Genomic DNA, 5,568 nt, shown 5'->3' with positions numbered 1-5,568 from the left:
ATAAAAAAAATTATAAATCGTACATTATTCTATATAAAAAAATTGGTATTATTTGAAGAAATTTTACACTTGCATTGTACAAGAGATTTCTTCAATACTCCTTAAAAGAGAGGAAATAGCCAAATACAGCAATTTGTGATTTTTAGCGTGGGACGGAACCATGACGAATTCGCTTCTAAAATGAGCTGGGGGAAATGCGTTTATCTTCATTGAAGCTCATGGTTAAATAACCCTTCATCTTCTTTATTGCGAACCTTGTAAGTTCATTTATTGAACATTTTCCAATTTCACGAACATTTCCAATTTTTCCATTAACAATAAAAAATAACCTTTTGAAATGTAATTGGGGATAATAGCTAGACACTAAGTGGTCAGGTGCTTCATAGATCCTAAAATCTCATGAATCAGAAATTTTCTTCATAGAAGGAACAAAATAGAAGCAATCATCAATATTATTTTTATCATCTCCCTTTCCATCTAAGGCTTAAGCGCTAAGACACCGGAGAGTAGTGTGTCCAGGAAACGAAACATAAAAACAACCAATATCCATCATTTATAAATAAATATGATATCTATGATATTTTTTTTTAATTTAGCTATATTTTTATCGCAACTGATTTTTGCCAAACTCTGTCAATTTTAATTTAATTTTATCAATTATAATAAGATATATCTACATAGTCTCACCCTATTTATTCTCTTATAAATTCAACGTTTCGGCCATTTCGACCATTCTCAAGGATATCTCTATTATAATACACCGCTATAACAATGTCATTATAATTTTGCAGCCTATTCGACGTTTGTCAAAATATATCTTTGTCAATTAACCTATTTTTATCCACTATTTCACTATCTTATTTATTTATTTAATGTAATTTACAACTGTACAAAATAATAAATACAATAAGTAAATATGTGGAATGTTCATTTACACTTGAAAATCATGGGAAAGAGCCACCCATTGGTGGTACTTCAAGTATTAATTTAAATTAGAAGGTCCCGTAGCCATCTTGTCTTCAGACGTCTCAGACGATTATCAGGGATTGTTAAGGATTAAGAACTAATGGTTTAGGATGTGTTAGGAGTTTGGAATGAAAATACGTATATCAGTTTCGGGCCAAATCAGCAACTAATGGGATGTTAAGGTCTTTGTGGATGAATTTATTTGTAACGTAATAAGGAGCATCAAGGATTTTACGTAGGATTTTGGATTGGATGTGGAAGGAATTTGACGGTTTGGTGGAGCCCCAGAGCTCAATTCCATATGTCCAAATTGGTATCATTATCATAGTGTGTAATAACTTTTTGAAGTGAATGGGAAGTTTAGAGCGTTTGTTAAGGTGTTGTAGCAATCGAAATCTACGAGCAGTTTCTTGTCGTTTCAGTCTTGTATGTGGATTCCAAGTAAGTTTCTTGTCAAGATGGAGTCCTAAGTATCGTATCTGTTCAACAGGCGTTAGTGGAGTATTTAAAAAGGATACTGTAGAACAGGAGGGTAGAGGTTTACGACGGAGAGGAGAGTAAAAGTGATCTGGTGGGATTTGTCAGGATTTATTTTGATTCTCCAGTTTTGGCACCATTCTTCAATGGATGTTATGTGTGTCTGTAGAGTTTGTGATCCTTTTGTAGGGTCGTTATTTACAGACAGTATACATGTGTCAGCGTAAGTTGTTAGGACTGTGTTAGGGTCGGTTGGGATGTCAGCTGTATAAACCGTATAAACAATGGGACCCAAGATACTAACCTGAGGAACACCGGCGGACTGAGAAAAGAGAGATGAGCAGGCTAGTTTATGATTCACTTTAAAGGGTCTATCAGAGAGGTAAGAGCGGATTAAAAGGAAATTTGTTGGGGGAAGGAATTGACGAAGCTTATAGAGCAGACCTCGATGCCAGACTCGATCAAAAGCTGAAAATAAACCTTAAGTTGAAAAAATAAAAATCAATTAGAAATTAAGGATGGAGGATAAATTAAGGTTTTGGCTTTAAAAGGTTGTTCGGAACGAGTCAGAATTACGAGCGACACACAAGATGTAAATAAGAAAGAACTGCCTAAAACGTTTTTTAAATTCCATTGTTGAAACCTTTGCATAAAATATTGAAGAAAACCGAAATTGAATCAGAAAGAGAACACATTACCGAGTCCGTGAATAATTCATAATAGCGCCCCTGTTTCAATTATTGCCCTCTGGAGTGTAAGGGTTCGTGAAGCAGTGTTGCTGGGATATGGGATGATATGCAGGGATATGGGATGGTGTTCTGGAATAATATCGAATAGGGAACATAGCCAACGCAAACTACCCCAGAAGCTGTAATAAAAATTTAATTCGTGCCCCGACTTGCGGTATGGCCAAAGGGGCCTTATGTTTTTTATATCTCGTCTTTTATACAACAACTCAAGGGCCTTCTAATACAGCGGACTAAAGGAATTTTAAATGAACAACTCTCAGCATGAGTCTTCATCTTGTTGCTCTCTTCTATGCAGATGAAATGGACAGAGTTTCCATTACTATGAGAGTACTAAGATAATTTTCTCTCAATATCAATTCGTTCAGCAGGCACCGTTGTATTATTCATGCATTCTATATTATTAAATTGTGATTATAACAATCTTGTTATAGTTTAAACCAGTTGTTTGAAAACAACTATTCCATTGCTATAAAGGGTGATAATAGGTTTCATAAAAATGTAATAGAAAGTAAAATCCGATTATTGTCATAGCAACCATTGAAACATATATGACCTTACGGTGATTTCGTCATCTTTTCTAATCTATTTAAAATGCAGCCGTACGCGCCATTTCACTTGGATTCTCCAACTCTTCCAAGCAGGTCCGTCATTAAGTTTTATCCTCTTTTTTTCTTTCATACATAATATTATTCCTTACCCGCGTTATATTAGTAATAGTACAAGAGCCCAAGAGGAGAAAAAAGGCAATTATTTCACTCCAATTGTTGATTACTTTAATGAAAACTATGTATAATTACTAGTAAAAATAGATGAGTCTGCCAAGTATAGGTAGGGGGAATAAAAATGGCGGCTGTTTTAAAACCTTAAAAAAAAAAACATTATTTTTTTCATTCGGAGCTCTACATCTTTACAGCAACCGACAAAAATAGAAAATCTAAGAGAGCATCATTTAAAGTAGAGTAAATTTGCTAAAATAAAATCCCTAATAGAGCTATTTACGTTGAATAGTTCTCGAGATATAGCGTTTTAAAAAGCAACATTTCGTAAAAATGTTATATGGAACGTACTGAAAGATCAGTAGTTAGTGAATTTATTTTTAAACATGTCTATCTCAAAAACCATTTGACTTAAAGATGTCTATGAGCACTCAAATTAAAGCTAGTTTAATGGGGTATGAAGTAGTTTATGATGTTTATTTTCGTAGGAGTAGTAGTTTTCATGAAATTTGCTAAAATAAATTGATTTATAGTTGTTCGGACTAATTTTCATTTGCCAAATTTATATTCATAAGTGAATATCATAAAAACTACTACCCCTACGAAGATAAGCGTCTTAAACTACTTTATAGTAAGGTAAATTTCCTTTATTTTGACATATGTGCGTCTTATGGGTATAGAGATATATTTTTTTTTTCAAAAAATCGTCAGCGAGATTAGATTGTGAAATCGATTTGTTTCAAGTTAACAATTGGTCTATAGTTACTGGATCTGGGTAGCAAAAAGAAATCTGTACTGCTACAACCCATGACGGGTCAGAGGTGCAGGACTTTGTAGTGAAGTACTGTTACTAGACGAATGGTTGTGCAAGGAGGTGATTTCGAGGCCAGAATTATCCTCAACAGCCAGAATTGTCTCCAATACACCCACTTCATAAGGTTGGGTGGATCTTGGAGGGCTCCCGAACCAGCAGGCTTGACTCACAGTTACAGTAACGTACTAAAAATCTATCTGTCACAGCCGGATTCGAAAACGGGTCCTTGGAGTTAATAGTATAGTCCCTTACCACTGAGCCACATCGCACCTACTATAAGTTGTTCTTGGTATATCATCGAAGTCTATGTCTCCCATCTGATATAAATAACATACCTTATTGGGTATTTTATTTATCTGCCGGGAGATTTAGAATTGTATAACATACCATGTACATCTTATCTCTTGGACAACTTTTACAACTCTTCAATAACAGTCCGTTACATGAGGGGAATCGAGGAATTTGTGACATGACATGAAGGATACCAGGAGGAACGCGTTTCCAGGAATTCAAGATGGTGCGGCCTAATAAATCATAAGAACGTGCTGAAGACATTAAAGCATTAAATGATGGGCGATCATCTCCTATAAATAGCAGTAATAAAAATGGCAACGTTACTTGGATTGGGGTTGTTAATATAAAGTAGGATGTATCCATTATAATGACTTTATTCCTTGCACTTATTTTTAACTTCATACTTAAGCAAGACATTATTTTATAATTGATCTGACTTTTGTAAAGTTGGCCCCCTGCCATCTATGTTTTTTGATTTTTTATTTTTTTTTTTTTGTAAACATTTGGTACAGTTCTAGAGTCCTAAGTTATTTACAGAAATAAATCCATTGTTCAAAACATGAATAATATCAATCAAAGATACAAGGGACAGTCAAGTTTTGAGCAATTTTGAGATTATTTAAATTAAACATACTAAAAACAAATCGCAAATGTTTCTTTTAATTTTCGGGACAAAAATATTTTTTGGTCGAAATATCTCGATCATTAACCATCTAAACAGTTTTGTTTAGAGATAAAAACTCTAAACAAAACTGTTGGTTAATGATCGAGATATTTCGCCTAATATATATAGCCCACCCTGATAGTACTAAAAATTATCTTTATTGAAAAAATCCCTAATGTTGATAGCAAAAAAGTTATATGGTGTCAAAGTGCACAAAAATGTTTTAAACAATAGAACTATTTCAGTAAGTTATGAAGAAGATAGATAAAATAGTTTACAACTATTTTTTTTTTCCCTTGACCACAACTGTGACCATCTTCTTCATGATTTGAGATGTAAATAAGTTTCGAAAGCTCTCAACTGGGACAGCCCTGATGAAGCTCTACAAAGTGGAGCGAAACGTCGGCAAATAAATAGTTGTTAACTATTTTTCTTTTCCTTTGACCGCACCCCTGACCATCCTTTTCATAATCTGAAATAATGCGGTCAATTATTTATATATATCATATTTCTGTAATTATTGAGAACTCTAGAACTCTTAGGGGCTCCCAAAACTTTAAAACATTTTCAAAAATTTAGAGGATGGTAGGCCAACTTCACAGAGGCGGTGATCCAATAGTTTACTAACGATGGCATTTTCGATACATTGACCTTCAACGCCCCTCGTTTCATCTCCATCGCGCTGTATTGAAGGCCATCGGAAGAGGGTGAGGGGCACTTTATATCCACATTATAATAATTGAGCTAGAATTTAAAATTTTCTATGTGAATTGAGTCAGTGTTTCAGAAGTACCTTTTGGAAAGTATCAAATTTTTCCAGATCTTTAGTTTTCTTTTTTTTTTTCCTCTACTGTTGCTAATATCAATTTTAAAATGGTTTCAACGATA

This window comes from Halyomorpha halys, unplaced genomic scaffold, assembly GCF_000696795.3.
Source record: "Halyomorpha halys isolate HHAL.00 unplaced genomic scaffold, Hhal_1.1 Scaffold734.1, whole genome shotgun sequence".
NCBI lineage: Eukaryota > Metazoa > Arthropoda > Insecta > Hemiptera > Pentatomidae > Halyomorpha > Halyomorpha halys.
This window is presented reverse-complemented; position numbering follows the sequence as displayed.